This window comes from Lissotriton helveticus, chromosome 1_2 (genome assembly GCF_964261635.1).
Source record: "Lissotriton helveticus chromosome 1_2, aLisHel1.1, whole genome shotgun sequence".
NCBI lineage: Eukaryota > Metazoa > Chordata > Amphibia > Caudata > Salamandridae > Lissotriton > Lissotriton helveticus.
Window position 1 is genome coordinate 54131306 of NC_136058.1, and position 23556 is coordinate 54154861.

The following is a 23556-nucleotide window of genomic DNA, read 5'->3' on the forward strand; positions in this document are numbered from 1 at the left end:
AGAATTGGCTTGGTAGTTTGGTCTGCCCTGTTCCCATGATGCACTGGGCCAGGGACAGACTAATTTGCATATAGCCAGGTTCTGAACTGGGATGGTGCAGTGAGCTAAAAAACGGTGATGGATCAAGCCCTGATCTGTTGACTGGGTAGGAGTGTTCTGATTAACTCAGATACTCTGTCCATCACCACCCCCTTTTTGTAATTATTTTGGCCACCATGAGTGTGAAAGGGTATGCTCAGACATGAGTCCCTTGCTCATTGCACCATCAGGATTCAAGCAAGCCGGGCCGAAGACGGCTGTAATGCCAGAAACCGGTCCCCGGAAGCTTGTTTCCTTTCCAGTGAAGAATTGGCTTGGTAGTTTGGTCTGCCCTGTTCCCATGATGCACTGGGCCAGGGACAGACTAATTTGCATATAGCCAGGTTCTGAACTGGGATGGTGCAGTGAGCTAAAAAACGGTGATGGATCAAACCCTGATCTGTTGACTGGGTAGGAGTGTTCTGATTAACTCAGATACTCTGTCCATCACCACCCCCTTTTTGTAATTATTTTGGCCACCATGAGTGTGGAAGGGTATGCTCAGACATGAGTCCCTTGCTCATTGCACCATCAGGATTCAAGCAAGCCGGGCCGAAGACGGCTGTAATGCCAGAAACCGGTCCCCGGAAGCTTGTTTCCTTTCCAGTGAAGAATTGGCTTGGTAGTTTGGTCTGCCCTGTTCCCATGATGCACTGGGCCAGGGACAGACTAATTTGCATATAGCCAGGTTCTGAACTGGGATGGTGCAGTGAGCTAAAAAACGGTGATGGATCAAGCCCTGATCTGTTGACTGGGTAGGAGTGTTCTGATTAACTCAGATACTCTGTCCATCACCACCCCCTTTTTGTAATTATTTTGGCCACCATGAGTGTGGAAGGGTATGCTCAGACATGAGTCCCTTGCTCATTGCACCATCAGGATTCAAGCAAGCCGGGCCGAAGACGGCTGTAATGCCAGAAACCGGTCCCCGGAAGCTTGTTTCCTTTCCAGTGAAGAATTGGCTTGGTAGTTTGGTCTGCCCTGTTCCCATGATGCACTGGGCCAGGGACAGACTAGTTTGCATATAGCCAGGTTCTGAACTGGGATGGTGCAGTGAGCTAAAAAACGGTGATGGATCAAGCCCTGATCTGTTGACTGGGTAGGAGTGTTCTGATTAACTCAGATACTCTGTCAATCACCACCCCCTTTTTGTAATTATTTTGGCCACCATGAGTGTGGAAGGGTATGCTCAGACATGAGTCCCTTGCTCATTGCACCATCAGGATTCAAGCAAGCCGGGCCGAAGACGGCTGTAATGCCAGAAACCGGTCCCCGGAAGCTTGTTTCCTTTCCAGTGAAGAATTGGCTTGGTAGTTTGGTCTGCCCTGTTCCCATGATGCACTGGGCCAGGGACAGACTAATTTGCATATAGCCAGGTTCTGAACTGGGATGGTGCAGTGAGCTACAAAACGGTGATGGATCAAGCCCTGATCTGTTGACTGGGTAGGAGTGTTCTGATTAACTCAGATACTCTGTCCATCACCACCCCCTTTTTGTAATTATTTTGGCCACCATGAGTGTGGAAGGGTATGCTCAGACATGAGTCCCTTGCTCATTGCACCATCAGGATTCAAGCAAGCCGGGCCGAAGACGGCTGTAATGCCAGAAACCAGTCCCCGGAAGCTTGTTTCCTTTCCAGTGAAGAATTGGCTTGGTAGTTTGGTCTGCCCTGTTCCCATGATGCACTGGGCCAGGGACAGACTAATTTGCATATAGCCAGGTTCTGAACTGGGATGGTGCAGTGAGCTAAAAAACGGTGATGGATCAAGCCCTGATCTGTTGACTGGGTAGGAGTGTTCTGATTAACTCAGATACTCTGTCCATCACCACCCCCTTTTTGTAATTATTTTGGCCACCATGAGTGTGGAAGGGTATGCTCAGACATGAGTCCCTTGCTCATTGCACCATCAGGATTCAAGCAAGCCGGGCCGAAGACAGCTGTAATGCCAGAAACCGGTCCCCGGAAGCTTGTTTCCTTTCCAGTGAAGAATTGGCTTGGTAGTTTGGTCTGCCCTGTTCCCATGATGCACTGGGCCAGGGACAGACTAATTTGCATATAGCCAGGTTCTGAACTGGGATGGTGCAGTGAGCTAAAAGACGGTGATGGATCAAGCCCTGATCTGTTGACTGGGTAGGAGTGTTCTGATTAACTCAGATACTCTGTCCATCACCACCCCCTTTTTGTAAATATTTTGGCCACCATGAGTGTGGAAGGGTATGCTCAGACATGAGTCCCTTGCTCATTGCATCATCAGGATTCAAGCAAGCCGGGCCGAAGACGGCTGTAATGCCAGAAACCGGTCCCCGGAAGCTTGTTTCCTTTCCAGTGAAGAATTGGCTTGGTAGTTTGGTCTGCCCTGTTCCCATGATGCACTGGGCCAGGGACAGACTAATTTGCATATAGCCAGGTTCTGAACTGGGATGGTGCAGTGAGCTAAAAAACGGTGATGGATCAAGCCCTGATCTGTTGACTGGGTAGGAGTGTTCTGATTAACTCAGATACTCTGTCCATCACCACCCCCTTTTTGTAATTATTTTGGCCACCATGAGTGTGGAAGGGTATGCTCAGACATGAGTCCCTTGCTCATTGCACCATCAGGATTCAAGCAAGCCGGGCCGAAGACGGCTGTAATGCCAGAAACCGGTCCCCGGAAGCTTGTTTCCTTTCCAGTGAAGAATTGGCTTGGTAGTTTGGTCTGCCCTGTTCCCATGATGCACTGGGCCAGGGACAGACTAATTTGCATATAGCCAGGTTCTGAACTGGGATGGTGCAGTGAGCTAAAAAACGGTGATGGATCAAGCACTGATCTGTTGACTGGGTAGGAGTGTTCTGATTAACTCAGATACTCTGTCCATCACCACCCCCTTTTTGTAATTACCACTCTCGACAAGGCGCACACTGATCAGACTTGAGTTTAACTTAACATCAATGGATATAGAATGCAAAAAAGACATAGTGATGCTATACCACTGTGTGAACAAGGCTAGCCCGGGTACCCTAAGGGAAGCACTTCAAACACTCTTCATGGATCAAACCAGTCGATGGGCCAGGTACCTTGTTTCAGCTAATAAAACACTATGCCTGACAACTGATCAAATATTAAATCTGCCAATAGTTAGCCTAAAAAACCTGTTAAAAAACAGGGAAAGACCATCTCAAGGTTCCGGGATATAGATACGATTAGAATGATTTGTGGCCCTGAGGGCCTCGCAAAATCACATGAAGCCACTCAATGCCAACCATACCTGAATGCCGGCCTGGCGAGATATGCTCTTCAAAATGTCTTGAAAACCAGGCTGCTAACCCTACCAATAAAGGACTATAGGGCTCACTGGTCAACCATACCAACTGGAAATAAAAGATGTCGACTGCGTCAATACCACACTGAATCAGCAGAGCATATCATCTGTTGTTGCCCAGCGTTGGTAAGCCCGAGGCGCAAATACTTAAGGGCAATATTCAATCTTAATAAACTGAGAACATGCAAGTAGGCCTTAATACACATTTATCCCACAATAGTGCCAATAGAGTTGGCACGTGCCGGGAAGTTCTTTGTCATTGCTGGACAGATCTTATGTCAAACGCAAAGTCCAGAAAAATAACAGCTTAACTACAATCGGTACGTTGATGAGCATCTATAGTACCAATAGTGGTACTTCACTAATTCCTATGGTCAACATTGCCACCTTAATTGAACAGACAAATAAACAAAGTATTTCATGGCCACCGGTGATTCGGTACCAAGTTTGATAAGCTAAGATGATCTGACATTAGGGCACTGACTGTCCAACCTGATGCATATGTAATATTTTGTAACTCTCTCTTTTTCTTTTAAATCTCTTTGCACTTCAAATGTTTCTCTTAAATCGTTTATTTTTTATCATTCTACTCGTTTATTTTCTACTATGATTGTAATATGCTTCGCTTTTGTAAATGATTTTAGGTAATCATACAATAAAGTATTCATTAACAGAACGCGCAAGTGGGGACAGTTCAAACCTGAGGCACAAATACAACAGAGCGTGGTATGACGTGTCACAATAGTGAATCACACATTGAGTGGTAAATTAATAGACCAATCACTTTTGCTGCTGCTGCCCGAAAGTTGGTCCTCTAGGGAGCTCAAGGCTGGCTCCCAGTTGGCTGAGAATCACCTTATATCCAGATCTCCAATGCCAATCTCCTTGGCCAATGCCTTGTCCTCCTATGGTTGCTTTGGTGGCAAATGGAGAGGCAAGGAAGTAGTGAGATGATGCAAAGCAATATGAAGCACACCACAGATTGTAGCTACAAACGGCAGGTGGCAAGTGGTAAGCAGAAGATGAGATAAAAGTGAATAAGAGGGGGCAAGCGGGCAACCTTGACGTGGATGCAGGCTGCACCCGATTTAATCTAAAATATATATACTAAAGTATATACTAAAATATATACAAAAGGTCTCGAATGCTCGACTCAAAAGGAGGGGCCATTGACTCGCTATATGTGCCGCAGAGTATAAAAAAGGAATAGCACAATGACTGAACAATGGCTGAAGTCAGCTCACTCATTGACCTATAATGTTTGTTACGGGGTTGAAAGTAAAATGTGAGTGGCACAATAATTGGTGAATGGCAAAAGTGGATTCAATCACTGCCCCATCATATATGTTGTATAGGGAGAAAGTAAGATGTGAATGGCACAATAACTGATCAATGGCGGAATTGGAATCACAAATTGCACTGGGTGAAAGAAAAATATGAATGACTGACTAATTGATCAATGTTTGAAGTGGGCTCATCCTATGCCCCAAGTTGAATGTTAGTGGGTAAAATAAAAATGTAAATGGCACAATAACTTATCAATCGCTCAAGTGGACTGACACTTTTCTTTGATGTGGTAGGCAGAAGGAAACTGTGAATGACTGAATAACTTATAAGTTATAAAGTGTGCTCAACCATTGCCCCATGAGGTATGCTGTGCTGGGTGGAAGTCAAATGTGAAAGGCACATTAACTGTTCAGTTACTGAGGTGAACTGACACATTGCCTTTTTCTGGGGTGACTGGAAGCAGAGGGGCATATGACCTTTTGGATATGTTGCAACTTGAAATACTTTCTTTTTCTTCCTCTTTCTTTTTTATCTTCTTTGTAGTCGTTCTTTGCAATGAGGAGTAAAATAACTGATTTTCCCCTTTAAAACAGTGTACACTGTACCACATTCTCCCTCTTACAGCATTGCATTCCATTCTTTCAGCTACTAGCACCCCCCCCACACACACACATGCACACAGAAAATATTCATTTCTATGATTATCTCTGCTTTCTACACAGGCCAGACATTTTTAAATAGATAAAAAGATATCTCAATCGATGACTGATTTCTAGGCTCTAACTCAAGTAATGGACGAGTGCTCAAAGGAAAGGTCTGATATTGAGACATCACCAGTGGAGATAATCACCTGGGGGAGATGATCAGGGAGCAGAATCTGGAAATCATTTTTGAGTCAGCGTTCCTTCCAGTGATGACTTGTCTCCCAAGGTTTCTGAAGAACATGACCATGCCAGTTACAATGTCTCTTCGTACATGCAAAATCTGTGCAATGGACAGTCAGTGAAAGGGTTCACCAATTCAGAGTGCTCACTTAGCAACCTCCAGATTAAGTTGAAACACAAATTCTCCATTTCTCTACAGGTGCTGGATATAAGGTCAATACAGCAAAAAAGATTGCCCCAACTTCTTCATCTTTTTCTGGATTTGGACATCAAACAAGTGTGCATGCTAAACAGTTTCTGTGGGACCAAGGGGGTACTCTGGTGCCTCTGTCTAGGGCAAACCTGTGGAAACTCACTTTAGAGAGTTGAAAATGTTTCTGGACCTAATGCTGAACCTTAAAATAGTACACAAATCAGCTGTACAGTCCTACTGGTCTACTTGCAGAGTTTGGTAACACTAAGCTTTGAACCTGTCATGAGCAGAGGCAAGTTTTTGATTTTCTAGTGTATGCTGCATTTGTATGATACGTTTTTCTCACAGGAGGTGGTTACAAATTAGGACTGTTGTGGAACATTTGTCTCAAGTTGCCAGAGATTTATACTCCTGTAAAAAATATAGTGATTGACAAGTGTTTGACATTGCACAAAGGGAGACTGTTGTTCAGGCAGTACATACCAAGCAAAAGAGCTTGTTACAGCATTAAAAACACAGGTAAGGATTCAACAATAAAGACTGCAGGTTGTTCTTCCATATTAGGAGTTATTGAGAAGATTTTAAGGGAGCTATCCCAATCTCTCTTTCTTAAAGTTTATAACCTTTATTTAGATATGTTATGCAAAGAGGTCCAGCTGTTTGGTGACCTGTTCAACCTGGCAGCATGCATCAAAATATACATACTGTGCACGAGCTCTACTAGTTATGTGTACAGCCCGAGAGTATATATAGGGAGGGATTACAAAGTAAATACTGCAGGTTGCCCTTCCATATTAGGAGTTAGTGAGAAGACTGTAAGGGAGCTTTCCCAATCTATCCTTCATGTAGATAACTTATATACAGGAGTCCAGCTGTTTAGTGACCTGCACAAAGCTGGCACTTTGACTTGTAGTACAATATGAAAGCATCGCAAATAATTCCCTCAGTGACTTGTTAATGAAAGGATATAAACATGCCACTGTGAAATTGTGTTTTTGGTTGACTGGGGTGTGATGCCTGGTCAAGCAACAGCTACATTCCAATCCCTTGCATGGTGAACCACAAAAAATCACTGAATTAACCTGTGCTTAACCCTGGTAGCTTGACCCAAAAAGTACCCAGGCTTAACTTGGAGGCAATGTGCAAAGTATTGATGCAGCACACACAAAGCAATAGGATAAAAAGACAACACAAAAGTGTTAAACCAATGTGGAAAAATAGAGTAAATTAAAAAAAATTATTTGACACCAAAACGACAAAAATCCAATCAGTAGAACCGTAGTTCTACATTTTTAATGAATAATCTGTAAAGTAGCACCTAAAATCATTAGGCGCCAACCGAGGATATCTGGGTGCATTGGAATGGGTCAAATAAAAAACATCAAGCTGAACGCAATGGAGCACGGGTCAGATACAGTCCCATATTAGTTCATCTGAAGGTTTACCTTCTCCAATTTTATGCCAAGTATCCTGTTCACCTAGAACAAGGGTCTCCAATCATTTTTGTAACAAGAGCTACTTATGTTCAATGAAAATAATCCAGAGCTACTAATACCAGTGAACACCCTATCCAAGAGTGCCAGCAATGATCACATTGGTGCATTAGTCAGGGTTTCCAGCAAAAATGTCAAAAAGGCTTTGACAATTCGAACCTAAATATTACATAGGTATTACATACAAATCAAAACTGTGATCCCCTGATATCAAGGTACAAATCTGAGTAATAAATCTCTACAAATCAAATAATAGCTTTGAACACATTCTGAACAATTCAACAATTTGAATTATGAGTTGTCAAAATATACACATTTGTGTCTTGAATACATGCTTTTTAATTTTGGTATACATAAAATAACCCAACCAAGCAAAAGCTCTGATAGTAATAGGCTCGGCTGCACGCAGAAGAGTTACTCACAGGTAGTTGGAGAGCTACTGGTAGCTCACAAGCTACTTGTTGGAGATACCTGGCCTAGAAGAAAATCACCGGGAGTAAGAAGGGTGTTGCTGATGGTGGTCAGCATGGTGCGAGGAGCAGGCAGAACGTTCTAGACAAGTGGGATGGAACATTGCAGTGGTGGACAAAGTTTGCTGTGCGAAAAGGCAACTCTTGGGGGTCAGAAACTTGCTGAAGAATGGGACAGGAGCTGTGGAGAGCCTGTTAGCTCAGATCTATAAGGCTCAGATCAGGTGGCCAGCAGACTAACCCTTCGATTCACTCTAGGGCATGGGTTCAAGATGGAGTTGCAGTTTCAGTTCTTCTTCCGCAAGCAAGATAACAACAGGCTGCAGCTCTGCACAGCAAGGCAGCAAATCCTTAAAAGAATCAGTCTAGAGAGTGACAGTCTTTCAGCAGCACTGCTGTCCTTCATCCTTTTCAGAGTATCCACATGTTCAGAGGTGTACTGAAGAATGGGTCTGAAGGTCTTCTTTCTATATCCTGGTGCCCTACTCCTAAAAGGTGGTTGAAGCTTCTAGAAAGGCTCCTTGTAGTACATGACATTTCCTGCCTCCTGTGCTCTAACTCGAAGCTGGATGCAGTGGCAATACAAAGTCATTAAACCTAGTATGAGGAGGCAGGTCACAACGTATTCATGTGCAAGTGGGGCTGTGTTCAGATCCGTCACTCCATCCTGCCAATGATGGCCCACTGAGTTACTGTTAATCCCACTATTATGTGAATGTCAGGGAAGAATTTAAAATGTCTAACTGTCAGTTACACCCAGTCATGTTACCCAGGATAAGCTACAAGAATAAAGGGCTATGGGCAGCAACTTTCTAAAAGTAGAAGAATGAATAAGGGGTTTCGTCCAAATGACGCCGGGTGGGACGATTAAATACTATTACAAGAAAAAAGCACCCTTCTATCAATTTCTCATGGTGCTCTTTATTGAAGCAAACAGAAGCTTAGAGCAATAGGTTCATGTGCTAATTGTGTCTTATTCACAATACTTTATCCAAAAACACATTTTAAAAAAAACATTTTCTTCCTGTCAGAGTCAAATACACATCAATTACACAACTACTGTGATATTTAAAGTGTGCATATAAGAAACAATGTGCAGCAAAAACAAAGGTGACAATAAACTAAATACAAATGAATAAACAAAATCCACTATTACACCATCAATAGTTAATACAATTTATACAAAGCAGTTCCTTGAGGCTCTATGACTTACCGCAATTTAGGAATCTGCTGCTACAAGGGATATATACTACTCTATGTGCTACATATTGGATTTGAAGTCCCTATAGAGGGTAAAAGCGTCTCTTAATGCCCTTTACAGCTCAATATGTAAGGAAATGTCGGCGCAATTTCAATCTCGTGCAGAGATCACAGGATTTTCATCAGGGCAGATGCACGGTGTAACCTACAAATTAAAATTTACTATAACGTGTTAAATGGGCACTAACAAACCTTTCTCCTATGGGTGTTTATGTATCATATTTACATAGTTCGGTAAAATACCTGAAATTGTAGTCCTAAGCGTTTTTCACTTCTTAATTAACGTGAACGATTTCAAGGACCTGAAAGAACCAGGGCATTGTATGTCAGAAGACACTAGTGCAACCACCTTGGACTCCTACTACTGCAGGTGCAGTGTGGACTTACTTAATTAGAGTCACTCACTACAGACTGAGTTGGTGTTGTACAACACGTACACGTACCTCACCATGATGATGACCATACTATCTTTGCACGCAGTCAGTCAGTTGGATCTGAGATGAGATGAGATGATTGATGGAATAACTGTATTTCATGAACTGGCATAAAAGCTAAACACAATATTTCAACAGGAACCACAGCAGACCTAGGCTACATGTCCGTGCAGTGGTGGAGTCGATTAGTGGTATGTTAATGACTGACAGTGGCGCATTAATTTAGTCACTTGATTTGGAATATGCTAGGTTGCTGTATATGCCTTTTGTCTGGGTCTGTCAAAATTTAAGGTAAATGGCTTTTGGGTCACGGCCCGGTGCTTTAGGCCTGTTCTTCTGTGCTGGCTCCTGTCCTGTTGTTCTTGTAGAATAATGCTGTGTAAATAGTACTAGAGTAGACACAATGTATCCAAGCCGCCTCAGTCTGAAAGTGTTCCTGCTCAAGAGTCTTGTCTTCTTGCACTACACCGTAATTGAAGCTTTTTTAATTCATTTATTTTTCAATACCCCTTTTGTTTTTCCATCTACACTTATAGGCCGGCCTTTACCCAGTGCTATTATACTTGGAGCAACAACTCACACTTACCTTACCAATCCGCATCAGGTAGCCAGTGGCACCCAAGAATTATGTGCAGACTCTAGAGTTACTGTCCATGGAAGGGAGGACCAAGATCATATTCATCATTCGTCTTTTAAATAATTTGATTCCTTTTTTCTCTTCAATCATTAAACGACTGTGTGTTGTTGTATTGTTGTTTGTTTGCTAGTTGATCCATACAACTTTTTTTTAATTTTCTTTGCTTGCTTTCAGCCCCGTTCAGCAGGTAATTAGAGTTTCTCTGAGGGCATACAGGCAAGGCAAATTTCATATAATACTACTTCCCTGTTCTGTCTAATTGTGTAGTAGTAGTTAAGTACTACTCATTAACCATCAAGTTCTCTTCATCATGCATGCATTTCCCTTTTCTCCCTTTATAGATTTATTGGATAGTGGATCATCGTCGTCTTCAAAGATTGTTTTGCATTTTGTTGTCTCCATGCGTACTGTTTTTCTTTGTCAATCCTTTCCCCAAAGCCCCCTTCCCATCCATTCATCAAACCCTAACCCTCTTCCCCCGGGCTGTGTGATTTTATATTGAAGTGTGATGTGACTACATTAAAAGTACGCCAACAATTGATCACATGTTTGCTGGGCAGATGTGGTGAAAGAAACACTAATTCAATGTCAACGAGGTAGGGCGAGGATCTTCTTCTGCTTGCCCACCCATGCTCAGTCTATGTACAAGCCAGTTTATTTTCCAAAGGAACCCACCGAATACGTCATAATTAATTGCCATCATTGATTGGATTCACAGCATTAAAGTTTTCGAATTATGATTGTGTTAAGTCACTACTTCGACACAACTACAGTTTAACTTCTTAGCTTCTTGTACTTGGCTGTCCCCGCCACCATTATGTTTTCTTTTACTTTAGCAGTTGCAATATTGTTAGTTTGCCAGTCTTCTTCTGTACTGTACTTTTCTACTTCTCCCACAGTCTCTCTCTGGCAAGTGACTGTCTCTTTTTTTTGTTTGCAAATGCTAGTGCCAGTGTCTACTACTACCACCACAACCATGGCATCTTCTCCATTCTCTTGGGAAACCATGCAGCCATTGCTGTACCGAACTTAATCCTCATCAATCACAGGTAAGATAAGTTTGCTGGGAGGTATAATGGACTAGGAGGAGCGACTGGCAGTACTAGTAAGACAAATATAACTCAGTGAGGGGTACCGCATCTATCTGTTTGCGTGTTACAAAATTAATTTAATTATTACAGATTATTTAACCCGTTTCATGCGTCGAACGTTCAGCGCCAGTGCTCAATGTTCTAAGAAGCGGGTGGGGCCGCGTCGGCCGTTGGACGTGCGCAGCACTACGGAGGTAGTGCTTGCAACGTCCAACAGCCGACGGCAGCACTAAAGGGGTTAAATCCAACACTGGATGCTGCCCTGCATGAACAAGGAAACCTTGTAACATACATACATTTGTGAAACAGTAACCCCACCACAAAACATTAACATCGTAGGTGTAAGTATAAATCAATAAAATGTATTTCCCTAACAAAAATAAACTATGCCACACCTCACCCACCCCTCTCCCTAACCCCAACCAATGTCCAAGTCCAACCAATGTCCAAAAAGTAAGAAACCCCAACACCCAATTCCCACCCACCAACAAAAGTACTTAAAAAAGGGGCAAATTAACAGGGTCCATCTACAATCGGTGGGCTTTCAGGTGTTTGTCCACCAAGATTCGCTCCTCTAATTGGTCCTCGAGCTGTGTCATCCGGAGAAGTTTCTGGCGAAATGCCCGGCACTTACATTTGCATCCATGTGGGGGGCAGCAGATGTTGAAAAAGGGTGGCAGTGGGCGGCTGCCTGACTGTGGTGCCGTACTACTGGAGGCGGGCCTGGCTGGGGCCTGGGGTATTGGAAGCGGCTGCAGCTGCTGCCACCTCCTCCTCCTCCTCTGCCTGAGCCACCAACCGGCGGTATTCTTTACAGATGGCCTCCAGTTTCAAGCGCCGGGCCCTGGCTGCCAACTCCTTCCGCGCTGGTTTTTGGGAAGGAGGATCTATAAAGAAAGAAACAGAATTGTAACCAATACTCTTACAAAAACAGTAACACAAAATTAACTCAACACATAGTGGCACAGTAGCACTAGCAAGCGCAGTACATAACATTTGTGGTAAGTATCTATCCTCCCGCTTCCTCGGCCTCTAACATTTGTTGGAGATTTTTTCCGGCATTATACTTGCCCTAGACCTATGGATGGACTTCCGTAGACAGAACAGCAGTCTTTTCCTAATCTCTAGTTTAGCTAAATTACATAACCTTGTTGTAGCCGGCATTCCAGCTCAGTCAGCTAAGCTTGCGTCCAAGACCAACATAGGAGTCAATACGCAGACTCCCGTTACATTTATTTACTACTCTGCAGGTGTGGAAGTTGTTTTTTTTTTTTATTATGGGTGGCACTGGCCATACTCTCATGAAGGGCAATTGCTCAATTTCACTTTCACTGTACCCTGGCTACTACAAAAATGCAGATAACTATAATATATTTCTGAACAATGATCATTGTTTATATGGAACGATGACATATCAGTCTAGTAGCTGTAGGTGGTGGGAGTGCTGGCGGGCGGTGACGTGGTGAAGGGGAGGGGCAAACTATGAATTGCGGACAATTACTGGTAAGTAAACATTTAAATTAGTAAAACAAATTTAGTTGCACGCACTGCATTCATAATCCATAGTTTACTACCCCCCACCCTTTCCCTCCCCCTCCCAACATCACCACGCGCCAACACTCCCACCTCCGACTGCTACGGCATAAAGTACTTTGTTCATTGTTTGTGTAACCAACAGATAGGCCACCCTTTGCAGGCTGGCTGACACAAGCAACAAAAAAATAATAACATAGGTAGGAAGTGGCCCTCGGAGTCAGAGGAAGGCGCTTGATAATATATTTATATGATGTGCTTGCAAGCTACTGAGTCATCAACTGTATTCTGAAATGTAATCCTACTTTTATATAAATATTACCCTCTGCTTTGCTACTCTGGCGCCGTTTCTTTTACATTCTTATCAAAGTAAGACTCTAATTTGCATCCAGTAACCGTCTCCACCTATGCTGTTTATGATGAAAACATCCAGGCATCCATCCATTAAAAGTAAATGTCTATCATTCTTTTATATATATCGCTTAACAAACCTTAGCTGTTTTCACCAACAACCACCCATGCGTCCACTCCTTCCTTCCTTGCCTTGACTTCAAGTTTGACACAAACACCGCTGATGATTCTTGCTATCCACTATCCACCCATACTGTGTCGCCCACCGAGGCAGCCATCTTCTTTCACCTTACACCCACCGTTTAACAACACATGCATCTGATTCCTATCCGCCACCTGCATGCTGCTTCCAAAGTATCCTTCTCTGCTAGTCGTATCACATCTCGCCCATCCTTCCTCCTTCAACCCTTCTTTCCCTTTTTGTTCAAAACATCCATCAAGGTCATCTGATCTGACTTTTAGTCTTCTCCAAAAACTTTCACAGCTGAGTTTGAGTCAAATAGAAGAGGCCATTGGTAACTCAACTCACACTGGTAATGCTATTGCTAATGCATTGGTAATGCTAAGTATAGGGTGTCTTCTTCAACTGTTGTATATTGTTCACTACAACTTCAAGTTCATATTTAATTAAAAAGTCTCACAGTACAGTGAGTGAAGTGTTGCCCTTCCAACTAGTAGTAATGCTAATAAGTAATGAATATAACTTACCACCGCCGACCACTGCTGCTTGCTCCCCCCTGGAGCTCCTGCAGGTGCCGCATCTCCTGCCCTATCCGGAATGGTAGCATCACCATCGCCGCTGGCCCTGCCGGCACTGGTGGTTGGTCGTACGCCTAGAACAAAAATACAAATTTTTAGAAGCCTGTACACCTCCCCCTATTTTATTTGTTTTCTAGGAAGATTGAAACAAAAGTTAAAGTACAACATACATCATCACTAGTCCAAATTGCGTACTAGAGTAGAATCAGTACACAGACATTAGTAGTATTATGGTCCCTAGGGTCATCTCTACTCCTACTCTACTCTTTGGAAAGTTAGCCTGAGCCATGTAACCGTTTTAGATTCATGTCCACTCTTTTGTGCATGTTACCTTGCAGCTTGTTGTGCAGTAAGATGCCATTGAGGCCACATGAATGTTGCGTACAAGTGAAGAGGTCGAAAAACAATCCACTTTTTTTTATGGGGTTCGGTTAGTCCCTATTGCTTAGCCATAATGTTACACTTTTTGGCATGACTGCGAAATGCTTGCATAATTGCATTATACTGTCTAACGTCCACCATTTTTCTCATAATAGGCAGAAGATGTGGAGGAGTGTGGCTCAATGGTTAGAGCTGATTAACAAACAAAAATGGTTCTGTTGGGTAGCAAAAGCAATTCCTTTGATATAGGCTTAGATCAGCTCAAAAGACAAGCAACAAGCACAAACTCTCTGATAGACAAAGTTTTTATATATATTAAAAACAGAACATGAGACAATATCCTGGAATTACTTCATTCCATTGCATTGCTAGTAAATACACTAACTTCGTGAAAAAGTGACAGTAGTGATTAAGGTGACAAGTGCAATGTATACAGTGACATTTATATACACAACAATTATTTACAATAAGACCTAATGGGAAATGAAAAGGGGCGGTGGGGTTGGGGAGGAAAACGAGGTATTTTTTGTCGTTTCTGAGGCCAGTTTTTTACAAGTAGATAATCCAAGGAAACCAAATGGTTAGTATCCAAGTTCCTGGAGTTTTTACTTGGCCGAGGTAATAGCGTCGACGTTTCGACCCTTGTTGCACCCCAGTTGGTGGTTGCGGCGGGTCTTTATCAAGACAGGGGGAGGGACGGGGATCGGTCACGTGGTGAAAGTTCCAGAAGGTAGCCCCTTGGTCAACCCTCGATGCAGTATTAATCCGCACTCGAACTCCGCGATCTGGATATGGAATGCCAAACCGAGCTGTCCGGAAGAAAAGCTCGAACCCATTCAATGGTTAGAGCGGCAGACCCTGATGCAGAGTTCTGGCCAGGGACCAGGGTTCAATTCCCGCCTCGGCAGTGTCTCGGGCTCAATTTCCTCGGACCTGTTAATTCTCGCCTCGGTGCCTATTCTAATCACGGGCCCCACGCTGCAACTCTGGGCAATAGCTTGCTTAGCCTCCACACCGGCCCCAACAGCGCTAAGGATGCCTGGCTTCACCCTGGGGGTGCCCAGGAGTGGACACTTCACAGGGAAAGCCAGGAGGGGTTCCACAGCGGTATGCGACACCGCAAGGTGACCGTCTGGTGACAGTGCGCTCTATAAGTACCATGACATTTACATTTACATTCCCTTCTACAAAGTAAACCAGACATTTGCAGAGCTGACGCGACGATGCATGTAACCAGTATTTCTATGTTCAACGGTGAGGGCTCTCCCAGAATTCACAGAGGTGTTTTGTCTTCTCCTATCATGCACTTGTAACAAATGTTTACTGTTTTAAATCTTATGCATTTTTGCATGTTGGAGCTGGCTGTAGTAATTGCATAGAACAACGTACAAAGCTTGTTGTTTGAAAATAAATAAACCTTTTGAACTTACACATAGACTTTGTTGTATTTGGTGTGGCGTTGTGGACTTACACGAGTTAGTGAGCGAAAGGGTGTTATGTTCTGGGTTGTGTAATCATTGGGTATCTTCGTGTGGGGAACCGGGACCTAATGAGACACTATAGTTAGTCTGTGAGGGGATTGTGGGTTCTGAGTTCAGACTGAGGTGTGAGTAAGGTCCAACCTCCCATCACCAACATCCTATTTTCTTGAGCATAGTTCTGTATGTGGCTGTGCAGAATCCCCACAATAGTAGTAGTATGTACTACTATCCTAACAAAAATACTAGTCAAACATCTTGTTGGGCATTTTGTTGGTGGGCATTGTCAAAGCCTCGAGATTAAAGAGGACAACCCAAAGGACAGGAGTGGAACCAGTGGCTAGAGCTATAGGTCTATCTGAGCTTTATTCAAAAGAAAACCTTAAATAAAGAAGGGCCAACTGGGCAAGCTTAGCTACAGACAGACTAATAGTAGTAGTAGTACAGAGAGTCATAGCAGAGGCAGTTATAAGGAACTTAAAGGCAGGGATAACCAGAATTTGGAAACAGATAGTCAAGGTCAAAGAAGCTTTTGTAAAAAATTGATTTAGGAAGTGGATCCGTAATTAATAGTTCAGAAAAAAGAAGGTGCGTTAAAAGTCAGGGAAATATAATTGTTCATATAACCACTGGAGGACCTACTGGGGCCAGCAGCAGGGCCCTCAGTAAAGGAGAGGTCCTGTGGTGGTTGTCCCGCCGACTAAGACCACGTCTTCTTGCCCCTGGGTGCTGATCATGTAAGAAATGATATAGAAAGAGACAAACATTAATGAGCGCTGTGAAACAAATAAATCATTTAAAAAAACGCTCAAAAAACTTTTTAGGAAACAGCAATTGCAATAAAATTGACCTGTCTCATCAAAAAGACTACTGGCTTGCAGGATTCATGGACCGTCTACTTATTATGAACACTAATCAAATGTTCCATAATCATTCTGATTCCAGAATACTAACGAAGCCTAAGTACCACCTGACCTATTCCACCTATTCCAGACGGGCCAATTGTTCAGTAAGTCTGCATTTCAATTTTATTTTTGCCTTAAAAAATGCTTAGTGAGATGGATGACACATGCATAATTTTGTGCATACACCAAATTGTTGGTTGGTTGCGTCATCTGTTGTTCTGCTACTGACTGACAATGCTAAGCCTACCACTCAGTAAACAAACTACAAAAGGTTCCATGGAGGACTGGGGTAAGCAGCATTCAGTAATAGAGGAGGTGTCATGCAGACCGTAACAAAATATGAACTAATACTAAGTAAACCTATTATCCATCCACCACTATTTCACAGAAGGACAATGGAAGGACTAGACACTCCATCAATAGCATTAAGTAACTTCAGTTCTCTAAAGTAAACTCTTACCTCATTAATCAGCCCTAGCTAGCGCAAAGTTGCAAACAAGTAAGAGGAGTGCGGAGCAGCACCTGTGCTCTACAATCACAGAAGATTTTGAAATGTCATTTGCCTGCAATGTAAATAAGCGCAACAGTAATCGTGTTATTATTCATCAAAAAATGATACACAATACGTATACTACTATATATTAGCTACTCACCAAGCCCCACGACCTCGACACCTAGCAGGTCCAACAGGTCCTGCTGCCGGTCCAGAATGTCTGACCACTGGTGGGCCAGCTGGTTGTGGGTGCGCCAGATCCCTGAGCAGCTAAACACAGCCCGGCGCACCTTTGCCCACCGGTGGTGACAATTCTGGGTAAGGTGACCGGAGCCTGGCCTGCCGCCTGCTGCCAATATCAAGGGGAGGTGGCAATGGATGAAAAAAACAAGGGCAGCCACCTCCGCCTCGCCGAAAAGCTGATGGGCCTGCACCCCTGTAGGGCGCATTCTGCCGCAAGGCAGCCGGCTCTTGGGCAGAGGGGCCTTGCCCTTAGAGCCGGTACTGCTGCCCTTGTCCATGGTTCTGGGGTGGAGGCGGAAAAGAAAAGAAGGAAAAAATAAAGTTAGGGGGAAGAAGTAGGAGCTTAAAGAAAGAAGTAAAATGAAACAGTAGAAAAGTAAAAAAAACACAGTAAAAGTAGAAATAAATGCAACATGCAAACTTAGGGACAGAGAGAGATAGATGATAAATAAAAAAAAGTGAGAAAAACAGTGAAAAAAACTGAGGATTGCAAAGATTAGAGGTGGATAGAATACTAGGCCTAGAACCATAGCATAGAGTGAAAAAAGAAGATGGCTGCGCCCATCGCGACTGCGTGGGTAAGTTCACGCGATATTTATTGCGAGCACGCACTAGTCATTGCGAACAAGCAGATAGCGTTCCCGCACATGACATGCACATCGCGAACACGCTATAAGCAACCCGGAACAGGAAATAAGGCATCGCGAGCTGGTGGGACAACTGAAAAAACAAGATGGCTACGCCCATAGGGGACTGCATGGGTAAGTTCGCAAGCTGGTATCCCTCGAGAACGCAAACAGCACCCCGAACACGCACAAATCGGTCGTGAGAAAAAAAACGCATCTCGATCAGGAGCAACAAGCAACTACGCACGCTTGCGAAGCTCGCGTAGTGCAAGAACATCTTCGCGCAGCTTCCGTAGCGCAACTACGCGCACTACGCCCAGGCCTAATTATAAAAAGTTTGATTATATTTGGAATAGAGTGATGTGTTTTTTTAACTAGCTAAAAACAACAGTGATTTTACTCAAACATGGTTGATTATAATACTATTGAATTGAGTAAATTACTGAAACTGCTGTAGCTTTAGCTATGTTTTTTTTAAAAAGGTGACATGATCCGGTATAATAAGCATGAATATTTTTTTAACAGTATATATTTAACTAGGTCTACTTATGATTATATTTATAAGTGGACTGAAATGGTCTAATAAAATTATTTTGTATTGCAAAAATATACTTGATGAGAGTAAACTCCAAATGAGTGTTTATTGATGCTATGTGGTACTTATCATGCTTGGATTGTTAGAGATGAGATATTCTGGCGGCCCGGTAATTTTTCATTATTAATACTTAGTTATACATTTTGTATACATTGCTTAACCTTGAAATTAAACACGTTAGGGAAAGATGCAATCATTATTTCTTACAGTCGAAGATGCACAGTCAGTATGTTTTAAGATTGCAGTGTGTGATAATCATACTGATTGGCTGATTCCAAACAAAAAGGCTCTGGAAAATGGTCTGAAGTGCCATAATGTAATGTCAGATTGTCGTGGAATGCATAAATGCACGAAAGGACTAAACTTGAGCCACATGGAATGTCGACCGAAGGTCTCAATCCACAATAGAATAAGAATCATTGCGGAGCATTACTTTCTGAATGAGAGTGTTGGCTCAAAAGAACAAGCAGCAAAATAAATTCATGCCCACAAAGTTTGGCGTTCAACATGAATGAAAAATTATAATATAACGGCTAATTTTAAGACCTAGAAATTCAGATTTCTCCTCAATTGAGTCATGAAATGTAATGTTGAAGATATATAGACCAGTAACCCTCTGTGACCGAACATTTATGATGGTAGACGAAGGTTTCTGAAATCACACCTAATCGAAAACAAACGTGTTAAAGACCAGTAGCTGGGACTAGTGGAGCATGAACTATAATACCGACGGGACATTTAATTCACTCTGATAACGGACGGGCAATGTCCAAAATTCCCGAATGAGACATTTTGCAAAGAATAATAATAATAATAATAATAATCCACATTTGTAAAGCGCACAATCACCCGTAAGGGTCTCTAGGCGCTGGGGGCCGTCAGGAAGATTAAGCAAGCTATTGCCCAGAGTCACATGGTGCTGGGCTAACCTGCCGCCGGAGCCGGGGATCGAACCCTGATACCCAGATTCCAAAGTCAGTCGCCCTGGCCGCGGCGCCACACCTCTCCCCAAGAATGACAATTTCAAACTAAAATTTGATCCTCATGTCATGCATATTTTCTTTAGGATGGTTTATAAATGTGTGGTGTTTAATCAAACAAACACACATTACTTGTGTTAATCAATTTCACAGCTAGAGTGGTGTGAGGTTTTAAAGATTCCCTGTGAATTCTAGAAACTATCCCCTCCCTTACTGTTTGGCTTCTTTTTTGGTGATTAGTTCTGGCTCTGCCTCCTAACTCGATTAGCTCCCCACGACCTTAAAATGGTGCCCAGTAATGCCCACATACTTGAAAGGCTGGTGCCTGCCTTCTACTTTCAGCTAAAATTGTATCTTGTTATTTGTACTTACTTGATTTAGATTTGTTTTGATTTCTTTAGACTGGCTAATCTATTTTATTTTACTTGTTAAAGGGGAGTTGCCTAGTTTCATTTTAACTTTACTTCAGTGATTTTTTCAATGGCTACTTAACTTATTACTTGCAAAGTTAGCTTCCTAATTCCTTTTTTTCCTTTCCATTGTTTGCAGGCGTTTCTCGTTGCGGCCATCAATACATCCCTGTAACTAGAAGTGCAGGCAAGGAGAGGAATTGCACTGATTGGCTCCCTAAAAGACATTTTAATGATTAAAGAGGGTGTCAAAAATGGTACTGAAATGGGATGCCTTTTTTGACTTTGGGCCCAAACTGCTTCTGTTTTAGACATTCTTTTAAGTGCGATTAATTATTTCATCTCTTCAAAAACCAGACCTAAACAAAAGGCATCGTTTGATGTGACGCTCACTGAACATGATTTTTGGGCCGTGGACATGTTTTGGAAGTTTTATCTGGCAAGTGATACATCTGGGCTGCGCTTCAATGACTCTTCTACGGGCATACAAGGCTGGATTCCTATCACATGGTAGCATTTCCAGCTTAAAAGAAATTACCAAACTTCACATCGGATATAGAGAGAAAGCCACAGTTCTTCATTTGATATCTAAATAACGTGTGTATCTATGCATATCCAAATCAATGAGGTAGTGTGACGTATTTCAATATTAGTCAAGGAATGACTTAACGTCGCATCAAATGACTGTCATTGTAGTTCAAGGGGCAGCAATCTCCAACAGTTGCTTGCAATTGCTGTACTTGCAATGAATGAGCACAGACTGAGCGGTGCTCAAAGAGACTCTGGCAGGTGTTACAGAGGCATTGTACCTAATGGTGGATCTTTCAAACAATGTTAAATTGGGGCGCTGGCAGTGATGGAGACGATCAATATAGCCAATGGACAGATTTGCACCAGATGCAACCTAAGAACCAGCATTTTAAGTCACTTTGTCCGTGGCACTGGTGGCAACGGGAGGATATAGGGGCATAGATCTGAATTTATGCGAGTGGATATGTTGAATTATGGTGACTCAGGACTAAAGATGTTTGGGCGAACACTTACTAGTGACTGCGATTACTGACACTGATTAGGATGAGGGCAATTGCAGCAAATGTGACCTGTTCTATGGGCACAATGGACACAATGGTGTTAGGACCAGTCTCACTGGATGGTGAGTCTGGTTAAAAGACTGATGTCATGGAATTAAGCTTACATTGACATACAATATTAATAGAAGCCAGAGATCTCATAACCAAGTTTAGAAAAAAACATAATAGGAGATACACTGCATCAAAAAATGGGAAGTGTGCTCTGTTGTACCCCACTACAAATCAATGGAAGACAGAATGCATAAGACTAGATCTGCAACTAGAATGCACCTGAGACCATACAGGATGTGGTTGAAGATTACTGGATATCCTTACGTCCAGTAAGACCATCTTTGACGTGCTTTGTTCTTGCGGCTTTCATAGTGGGAGGAAGTAACTGTAACAAATACCTTTTGAGCTATACAAGCAAAATGAATAAATAAAGGAGCAATAGAAATAAAAATGCTTACAGTGACACATTCCTAGTGTAGATACAGCTACAACTAGGCACAGGAGCATAAGCAGTGACAAGTAGAGACAGCATGACAGGTCTTAGTGCTAAAGCAGAACACAGAAACACAAAGAGGCAAGGGAAAAATGAATAAGCAAGAGACTTTACGTGCAATAAAGAATGCCAACTGTTGCTAAGCAGAGAGGCTAAAACCCAAAGGGAAACTACACTGCAAAATATTGAATAGATAGGATCAGAACCAGTGGCAGCTGCTACTGGAGGGGAGTGGTGCGGCGGCGGATAAAAAAAGAAAAAGAAACAAGATTTACCTTGGTACAGCTAGCCACTGCCTCTCCTCCGTTCTCCTCCTTCCTGTCAGCCCCAGTAGCAGAAAACACCTGGGCTTCTATGCTCCCTTGAGCAAATCACAACACAGCAATGCACCATTGTGTTTGGTCTGGGCGCCATGGTTCGGCGCTCAGATGGGGAATTGGAGGCTGTGCATGTTCCTCACCAGGCTGTGCATTACAGCCTGGTGAGGGAGATGAAAAGAGCTCCAACCTTCAGATAAGCCTCCATATCCAAAGAGCCCATCGATTAGGCCGTCTCCAACTGAACGCTTCTAAATCCCGTGGCATTATTATGCTTTTTCTTGAATTCACTGAATTGATGTCTGTGTTGAGGGCTGCTAAAACTAAAAGGCGTCTTATATGGTCTGGTCACAATATTTTTATCTCTCAAGACCTTTCTAATGCTACGAATGCTCGTCGTAAAGAATTTTTGAATCTTCGCCCCCTGATGAGACAATTGAACATCCAATATGGCATCCTTCATCCAAGCTTCTGTAAAATCACACACAATGGTCGTACTTGCTCTTTTTATGACCCGCAGAAGCTCCACTCGTTTCTGCAGTCTGTATCTCCTTCTGGCATGGACACTAATGATTAATGTTTCTTTCTCTTTGTCCCTTTCTTGCTTTGTTCCGGACAATTGAGTCCTGTAATATATGTTTTTTCCTCTACACTTCTATCTCCATCTATGTTTTCTGTTCTCTCGAAGGTCTGATTTCTCTTTTCATCCTCTTTCCTGCTCATGGAGGTCCGCTTCCTCCTCGGCGTATCCATGCTCCTGCTATTTCGGTTTGTCTCTTCTCCTCAGTCAGGCTCTTTTGCCTTGGTCTGTTCACCTCTGTCTTGCTACTCCTCTATTTCTTCTATCCTCCTCTTCTTTTCTTTCTCCCTTTCTATTCTGCCTCTTCTACTATCCCTTCTAGCGTTATGTCTTTATTTCCTCATTTGGTGTGTCTCTTTCTTGGGTGGTCCTTTCTTAACGCTATTTTTCGTGTCCTATATTGTTAGTCACGGTCACGTTTTTCATGAATTTTCTGGATCTTTTGGTATTCTCAGATGTATTCTTTGTCTACCCTTCCTTCTTATGTTTTTTTTAATTTCAGATGTTTCCCTGATGTGTATCACATCCTTTCGTGTACCACCTCCATTACCCTCCATTATGTGTAAGCTTGTGTCGTGGAATGTTCGTGGTATTGGAAACCCGGTTAAGCGTCAAAAGGTACTGTCTCATTTATCTAAAATTAATTCCCATATTGTTTTTCTTCAAGAAACACATTGTTCTTCAAAGTGCGACCTATTTAGGTGTTAAAATATCAGCAAGTACAGATAGGACACCTAAAATGAACTATGAAAACTTTATAAAGGAAACTGCCCTAACTTTGAAAAAATGGCACAAGCTACTGATAAGCTTAGTAGGGCGTATTAATCTTGTAAAAATGAAGATTTTGCCCAAACTGCTTTACCTATTTAGGTCTATACCCCTACAACCTAGTAAACTTTTTTTTAAAAAGGTGGATGGCATATGTAGTAGCTTTGTATGGGGCTATAAAAAAGCACGCAGGGCAATAAAATTCCTGTCACTACCAATCGATAAGGGGGGGCTATCGTTTCCAAACTTCAGGTTATATTTTCTTGCCACTTTTTTTCGCCGAATACGCAGTGTTTTAAAAAAGGAAAGTTCGCTTTATTATCACTACTACATGCTGGGACCTGACAGTAGTCAATTTTTGTTTCGCTTACATGATCCTAACTACTACAAACGTGTAAAGTTCAAGACAGCTAGACACATTAAAAATATTTGGGA